The following is a 9,272-nucleotide window of genomic DNA, read 5'->3' on the forward strand; positions in this document are numbered from 1 at the left end:
GGGCTGCCAGGTGTGCTTCCCACACACTCACCACACCACCCGCCCGATGGCTGCGGTGGGATGAAGTCCACCTTCTCTGATGGATGCTTGAGCTGGCCTTTCCCCCGCCCCCGCGCCCATCAACCCAAGGCCTGACCTTGCTGGGCCTGAACCACAGGCGTGCCCCATTCTGCGGGGCAGGCCGCGCACGGCCTTTCCAGCCACCTAGGCCCTTCCTGGAGGCCACCTCACCCTGCACCGCTACCCTTAGTCACTCTGCTTTGTTCATGGCTCCTCTGCCCCCGCCCACCTCTCTTCGAGCAGGTGCGGCCTCTCGCCCGGGGCATCCTGCCCACAGCTGCTCCAAGTGCGCGGGAACCTGCTCCATGGCAGCTCGCAGACCCATCAGGCTTTCACGCTGGGGAGGAACGAGAACGTTCGCGTGGTTGAGAGCACCAGCAGAGGCAGGAGCAGCTCAGGAACAAATGCCAAGCGAATGTGCAGGGACCTCAAGGAAGACAAGCTCTTGTCTGAGCTCATCCTTTGGGAGGCTCCCCGGGGACAACCAGGGGCTGGAGGTGTGAGCTGGGACGGGGCCAAGGAGCCAGGGGCTGCAGAGCGGAGGCCGCTGCGGGAGGGGAGGCCAGAGCCGCACACAGAGGAGGGCCTGGACCTGTCCTGCCTGGGAAGGGGACTCTGGCAGGGCCCACAGCTGGGTGTGTGTGCAGGAAGATGAATCCAGCAAGAGAATGTCCAGGAGAAGGGGTGAGTACGCACAGGTGAAGAAAGCAGAGAGGAGCAGATCCAGTGGGGCTCGGGGCTGCGGCAGCTGGCAGTGCCACAGACGGGCCAGGATGGGCCCAGTCGAGGCGGGCAGGGCATTTCTGCCAGTGGAGTTTGGCCTGCTGTCTGTTGTGTCCCCCTCAGGGAAGGAGAAAGGGGGCAGCTTGTGATGTGACCAGGTGGATAAGTGTGTAGAAGGAGCCACAGTGGTTGTGAGGTCAGCTGGGGAGACTGTCCAGGTGAGGAAAGAAACGGCCCCCAACATCCAGGAGCTGGCCTGGTCCCATCAGCGAGGCCCTGGTGTTATAGGGGCCAGCCTGGTGCTCTCAGATAGAGGCCTTGGTGGTCTCCTGATTAGAATATGCAGTTTGGGGGCTTCCCTGGTAGTGCAGTGGTTAAGAATCCACCTGCCAATGCAGGGGACACGGGTCCAAGCCCTGGTCCAGGAAGATCCCACATGCTGTGGAGCAACAAAGCCCGTGCACCACAAATACTGATGCCCGTGTGCTGTAACTACTGATGCCCACATGCCTAGAGCCCGTGGCTCTGCAACAAGAGTAGCCACTGCACTGAGAAGCCTGCGCACCTCAATGAAGCATAGCCCCTGCTCACCACAACTAGAGAAAGCCCTCATGCAGCAACAAAGACCCAGTGCAGCCAAAAATAAATAAATAGTTTATTTTTAAAAATAAAAATAAATAAAATAGAATATGCAGTTTCACACCAGACCAGCCTCAGACAAGTCCCCTCTGTGCCAGACTGAGTCAAGAGAAGACTCCTCCGTAGTCACGTCTGAACACAGACCAGATGCGGGCATTGTCCAAGCCATAAAGAAGACCTAGTGCATGTGTCCTGTCCTCCCAAATCTGAGCAGCGGCCGGCTCTTCAAAATGGGCAGCTTTAGCTGGCCCCTAGTCTGTCCTCCTTCCAAAGAAGAGGTGTTGAGATACCCAGTCACAGGATGACTCCCCCTCCTGCCCGGCCCCCTTCCTGCGGTCCCCCCCTGCCTTGCCGCGGTGAGCAGTAAGCCTGACCTGTTCAGCCACAGGGTGTCCAGTGGGCTTCCTCTGGAGCCTCAACACAACTCGCTATACTAGGGCCACTGTATGAGGAGGACTAATTTATTCTTCAATCAAAAATGTTTATTTAGGGACTTCCCTGCTGGCACAGTGGTTAAGAATCCACCTGCCAATGCAGGGCACACGGGTTCTATCCCTGGTCTGGGAAGATCCCACATGCCACAAAGCAACTAAGCCCACGTGGCACAACTACTGAGCCCACAGGCTGCAACAACTGAAGCCCATGTGCCTAGAGCCCGTGCTCCTCAACAAGAGAAGCCACCTCACTGAGAAGCCCGCGCACTGCAACGAAGAGTAGCCCCTGCTCACTCTAGAGAAAGCTCGCGCGCAGCAATGAAGACCCAAAGCAGCCAAAATTAAAGAAAAAAAATTTTTAATGTTTATTTACATAAGTAATCACTAAATCCATTCTTGTTTTCAAGATTAAACGACACAAAGTCTCTATCCCATTCCCTGCCCTGAAAAGCAACACTGTTGATGCCCATTGAAAACCACAGTGAGAAGCCAGTGCAGGACCCCAGCTTGCTCAGCACTCCCGCAGGCGCTGTGCCACCCGCCCTGCTAAGCAGGGCCACCGTCAGCATCTGGCAGCTGGAAGTGCCTTCGGGACAGGGACTGCGACCCGTGCATTTCCACACCCAGGCCAGAGTGGATGTGCCCCTGGTGTCGGCCACGGGGCGGACGGACGCCATGTGGCACGAGCCACACAGGCACCAGCTGGCCCAGGAGCAGGGCAGAGAACGCAGCAGACTGCTGGACTCCAGCTTAGCATGGGCATCCGCAGGAGGCCTTTCAGGAGGGCCAGCAGCAAGACTAACAGCCCAGGAAATGCGTGGAGGCACATTTCAGGGAGACAGGTGGAAGAAAGAGGATGTGGGAGAGTTGAGGGGGTCAAGGTCAGGTGTGACAGCTGTGGATGTAAAGCTCCAGTCTGAACTGTATTTTGCAGGCAGTGATGAACCACTGGAAACTTCGAGTGAATAGCTCGGAAGTGGTTTGAGTAAAGGCAGGAAAAATCTGCGAGGACCACAGTGATGGGGCAGCAGGCAGGGCCTGGCCTGGGGAGCAGGGGGTGTTTGGAAGGGGAGGCACTGATGGCAGGCCTGGTCCCGGTGCTGTAGCTCCCGAGGCAGCCCTTCCCCATCGGGTGCAGACACTGCACCACAGGAAGCAGCATGGCTTGGCCCGTCTGCCACCAAACGTTCTGTGTTCCTGAGTGTCTTCTTTGTTGTAGGCTTGTCAGGCACTGGAGACATTTCAGAATGCCCCAAATGCAAACAACCTCCACCACACACACACTCCCGCAACTTCTCAACTCCCATTGTCACTACTAAAGAAGGCCTCTTCTCCCCACAGGGCCTCATCCCCCTGGACCCAGTTCACAAGATCATCCACATCTCCTCCCTTCCAAACTTTTGGGCGCTTGTGCAGCAACTTGCTTCTTTGAAGCCCGCGCCTCTCCTCTCATTTATCCCACTCTGGGCTGCTTCTCACTGTTATCCAGCAGCTTCTCGGTTCTGGGAGGGCTCCAGCACCAGGTTCAGAATCCTTCTCTCCACCCCAACTGCTATCATGACCCCGGGGCATTTGGGGGTGTATCTTCCAAGTGCCTCTCTCACCTATGCCCTTCTCTCGAGTCAAGGCTACAACCATCTCTGAGAAGACCCAACCCATCCTCAGCACCACAGACAAAGAGATGATGGCACGTCCCTGCTTAAACTCCTTCAGAGGACTTCCAGTCCGGATGGTGGATGCACTGATGCGGGATCCTAATTTCTGCTCTTAACACATAAAATTGCCAGATAAGATACTTTTAAACTTGTAAATATACATAACTGAGCCGGAATGTGAAAAAATAAATGTGAAGAGAGACCCAGTGGCTGTGAGGGAAGAGGTACAGCTGTGGGATTTAGAGAGGCTGTGCTGAGGAAACAAGAGTTAGCATTTAGGACCTACCAGAGGAAGGAGCCCCGGCGAAACCCCAGGCTCTCAACTAGCAGCCTGCAGGGTTCCACCTAGGAACCTTAACAGAGCCTTACTAAAGCCACAACCTGGACCTGCCTTAGCTCTGCCCCAAGGGTTGAACATAATCAGCCCCACTTTATCTGCTGGACTCTATCTTTCTATAGGAAGATAACATCACCCAGAACCTCTACAGTTTTTTAATACTCAATCTGTCAATTAGAAACTCCTAGGAATTTCAAAAGACAGGACTATATGACTGAAAACCAAGAGGACAAATAAGATGACAGAAATAAACCTAGAAGTGACTCAAAGATGGGAGATAGCAAAAAAGGACTTTAAAATACATATGATTGCTATATTAAGCAAAATGCAGGGGGAAATGGAGAAACATGGAAGATAATACAGAGATCTCCCAGAGAACTGAATTCTATAAAAAGAATCAAACTGATTATCTTGAATGGAAAAATACAATTAACTGAAACTAAAAATTCAATAGATGGGTTTAAGAGCCAATTAAACAAGTCAGAAGAAAGGATTAGTGAACTGAAAGGTCACTAGAAAATATCCAAACTTACAAAGAGAAAAAGAGAATAGATAGAGGAAATGGTATATGTGGGGGTAAAGTAAAAAATACACATATGTAGAGTCCCAGGGGGAAGAGAGAAAGAATGGAGAGTAATGTCTGAAGAGATGATGCCTGAAAATTTCCCAAAACAATAGGACATCTACCCACAATCTACCAAAACTGACACAAAAAGAAGGTTATGCTAACCTCTAAAATTTTCCAATTTAAAAGCCTAGTATTATGAACTGAATTATGTCCCCTAAAAATTTAAATGTTGAAGTCCTAATCCCCAGTACCCCATTATGTGACCTTACTTGGAAATGAGGTTATTGCAGATGTAATTAATTAAGATATGGTCATACTTCTACATACTAGGACACAAAAGAAACCTCAACAAATTTAAGAGAATAGAAGTTATTTCAGGCATCTTTTCTGGCCACACCAGCATGAAACTAGAAATCAACCACAGAAAGAGAAATAAGAAAAAACTGATTACATGGAGAATAAACACCATGTTACTAAAAAACCAATGGGTCAATGATGAAATCAAAGAGGAAATTAAAAAATACCGAGACAAATGACAATGAAAATGCAACCATACAAAATCTATGGGATGCAGCAAAAGCAGTCCTTAGAGGGAAGCTCATTGCAATATAAGTCTTCCTCAAAAAACAAGAAAAATCTCAAACAAACAACCTAACCTACCACCTAAAAGAATTAGAAAAAGAAAAATAAATAAAACCTAAAGTCAGCAGACGGAAGGACATAATAAAGATCAGAGAGGAAATAGAGATTTAAAGAACAATAGAAAAAAATCAAAAATCAAGAACTGATTCTTTGAAGGGTAAACAAAATTTACAACCCTCAGGCCAGGCTCACCAAGAAGAAGAGAGAGAGGATCCAAACAAACACAATAAGAAATGAAGGAGGAGAAATAACAACAGATACTGCAGAAATACAAAAACCACAAGAGAATACTATGAACAATTATATGCCAACAAATTGGACAACACAGAAGAAATACACAAGTTTCTAGAAACATACATCCCATGAAAACTGAATCAAGAAGAATTAGATAGTTGTTTTTGTTTTTAATGTAATCAAGTTTTTTCTTTTTCAATTGGCTGCATTGGGTCTTCATTGCTGTGTGCATGCTTTCTGTAGTTGCAGAGAGTGGGGGCTACTCTTTATTGCAGTATGCGAGCTTCTATTGCACTGGCTTCTCTTGTTGCTGAATATGGACTCTAGGTGTGTGGGCTTCAGTAGTTGTGGGACCCGGACTTAGTTGCTCCGTGGCATGTGGGATCTTCCCAGACCAGGGCTCGAACCCATGTCCCCTGCATTGGCAGGTAGATTCTTAACCACTGCGCCACCAGGGAAGCCCCCAAATAGATAGCTTGAACAGACCAATCACTAGAAGTGAAATAGAATCTATAATAAATAAATAAATAAATAAATAAATAAATAAATACTCTCTGCAAACAAAAGTCCAGGACCACATGACTTCAGTGGGGAATTCTACCAAACATACAAAGAACTTATACCAATCCTTCTCAAACTCTTCCAAAAGAATGGGAAGGAACATTTCCAAAGTCATTCTATGAAGCCACCATCACCCTGATACCAAAACCAGACAAAGACATTACCAAAAAAGAAAATTATAGGCCAATATCTTTGATGAATATAGATGCAAAAATTCTCAACAGAATATTAGCAAACCAAATCCAACAACACATAAAAAGGATCATACACCATGATCAAGATGGATTCATTCCAGAGTCACAAAGGATGGTTTAACACATGCAAATCAATCAATATGATACACCACATCAACAAAAGAAAAGACAAAAAACCACATGATCATCTCAATACATGCAGAAAAAGCCTCTGATAAAATTCAACATCCATTAGTGATAAAAACTCTTAACAAAGTGAGTATACAGTAAGTCCCCTACATACGAACGAGTTCCATTCTAAGAGCAAGTTTGTAAGTCCAATTTGTTCATAAGTCCAACAAAGTTAGTCTAGGTACCCAACTAACACAATCAGCTATATAGTACAGCACTGTAATAGGTTTATAACACTTCTCACACAAATAATACATAGAAAACAAACACAAAAAAGAAACATTTTTGATCTTACAATACAGTACCTTGAAAAGTACAGTACTACAGTACAACGGCTGGCATACAGGGGCTGGCATCGAGTGGAAAGACAAGAAGAGTTATTGACTGGAGGAGGGAGAGGAGGTGGGAGATGGTAGAGCTGAAGGATCACCAGCAATAGGAGACAGAGGGCAAACTGCAATTTCACTGACACTGATGGCACAGGTGCTGGTTCCTTGCTGGATTCAATTCTATCTACCCTCTTGAAAAAATGATCCAGTGATGTCTGGGTAGTAGCTCTTTTTTTCTCATCATAGATGACACAGTAGCACTGGATTGCATTCTGAACGGCTGCTGCAACCTTTGTGTACCATTCTATGTTTGGGTCCTGTGCCTCAAAAACTAACAGCGTCTCCTCAAATATGAAAATCCCCTTGCCATTTCCTGCGTCGTGAATCTCTTCGGTTCTTCAGTTATTTCTTCTTCCTCTTGTCACTCCCCTCTCTCAATTATTTTCACTTTTGTTTCCATGAAATTGCTGGTTCTTAGCAGTACCAGCTACATCACTGCTTGCTTTTACACTTGCTTCCAGACATCCTGGACTTGAAATAAAGATACTGTACTACTGTACTCTATGCAGTATTGTACAGCGAAGTACACAAAAGCACAAGCATTTGTAAAGGATTCACACATGTGAAAATGTACTCCAGACACATGAACATGCAAATGCATGATCACATCTTTGAAAGTTCACAACTTGAAGGTTCATATGTAGAGGTCTTACTGTATAGGGAACATATCTCAACACAATAAAAACTATTTATGGCAAACCCACAGCCAACATAATACTCAATGGTGAAAAGCTGAAAGCCTTCCTGCTAAAAGACAAGGATGCCCACTCTCACTAATTCTATTCAACATAGTATTAGAGGTCCTAACCACAACAATTAGACAAGAAAAAGAAATAAAGTGTATCCAAATTGGAAGGGAAGAGGTAAAACTGTCATTATATGCAGGTGACATGACACTACATATAGAAAACCCTAAAGACTCCACACAAAAACTACTAGAACTGATAAACAAATTCAGCAAGGTAGCAGGAAACAAGACTAACATACAGAAATCTGTTGTATTTCATTTTTTTAATGTTTGTTTATTTATCTGTTTGGCTGTGCTGGGTCTTAGTTGCAGCATGCAGCATCTTTTAGTTGTGGCATGTGCGAAGATTGTGGCATGCAGGCTCTTAGTTGCAGCATGTGGGATCTAGTTCCCTAACCAGGGATCAAACCCAGGCCCCCTGCATTGGGAGCATGGACTCTTAACCATTGGACCACCAGGGAAGTCTCTGTTGTATTTCTTTATAGTAACGATGAAATATCAGAAAGAGAAATTAAAAAGCAATCCCTTTAAAAATCCCATCAAAAAACAAAAAAACAAAAAACTTGGGAATAAACCTGACCAAGGAGGTGACAGATTTATATGCTGAGAACAATGAAACCCTGATAAAGGAAACTGAAGATGATTCAAATAAATTATGGGAAGATATCCAATGCTCTTGGATTGGAAGAATTAATATTGTTAAAATGGCCATACTACCCAAAGCAATCTACAGATTTAATGTGATCCTGATCAAATTACCCATAATATTTTTCACAGAAGTAGAAAAAACAATCCTAAAACTTATCTGGAACCATAAAAGACCCAGAATTGCCAAAGCAATCCTGAGGGAAAAGAACAAAGCAGGAGGCATAGCCCACCCAGACTTCAGACAATACTACAAAGCTACCCTAATCAAAACAGCATGGCATTGGCACAAAAAAAGACATATGGATCAATGGAATAGAATAGACAGCCCAGACATAAACTGACATACCTATCATCAATCTTCGACAAAGGAAGCAGAAATATACAATGGAAAAAAGTCTCTTCAGCAAGTAGTGATGGGAAAGCTGCACAGCTGTAAATCAATGAAGTTAGAACACTCCCTCACACTATACACAAAAATAAACTCAAAATGGTTTAAAGACTTAAATATAAGACATGACACCATAAAACTCACAGAAAAGAACATAGGCAAAACATTCTCTGACATAAACTGTAACAATATTTTCTTAGGTCAGTGTCCCAAAGCAAAAGAAATAAAAGCAAAAATAAACAAATGGGACCTAATCAAACTTAAAAGCTTTTGCCCAGCATAGGAAACCATAAACAAAACAAAAAGACCACCTATGGAATGGGAGAAAATATTTGCAAATGATGCAACCAACAAGGGCTTAATTTCCAAAATATACAAACAGCTCACACAACTCAGTAACAAAAAAACAAACAACCCAATCAAAAAATGGGAAGAAGATCTAAATAGACATTTCTCCAAAGAAGATGTATAGGTGGCCAACAAGCACATGAATAGATGCTCAACATCGGTAATTATTAGAGAAATGAAAATCAAAACTATAGTGAGGTATTATCTCACACCAGTCAGAATGACCATCATTAAAAAGTCTGCAAATAATAAATGCTGGAAAGGGTGTTGAGAATAGGGAACGCTCCTACACTGTTGATGGGAGTGTAAGTTGGTGCAGCAACTATGGAAAACAGTATGGAGATTCCTTAAAAAAACTAAACATGGAGTTACCATATGATCCAGCAATCCCACTCCTGGGCATATATCCAGAGAAAACTCTAATTTGAAAAGATATGTGCCCGAGCCTGCCGGCAAAATCGATCAGGTCCTTAGGCAAACACGACGCGGCTAGGAAATAAAGACAGACAGACAAAAGATGGAGTCAAGAGGAT

This window comes from Hippopotamus amphibius, chromosome 5 (genome assembly GCF_030028045.1).
Source record: "Hippopotamus amphibius kiboko isolate mHipAmp2 chromosome 5, mHipAmp2.hap2, whole genome shotgun sequence".
Classification (NCBI taxonomy): Eukaryota; Metazoa; Chordata; class Mammalia; order Artiodactyla; family Hippopotamidae; genus Hippopotamus; species Hippopotamus amphibius.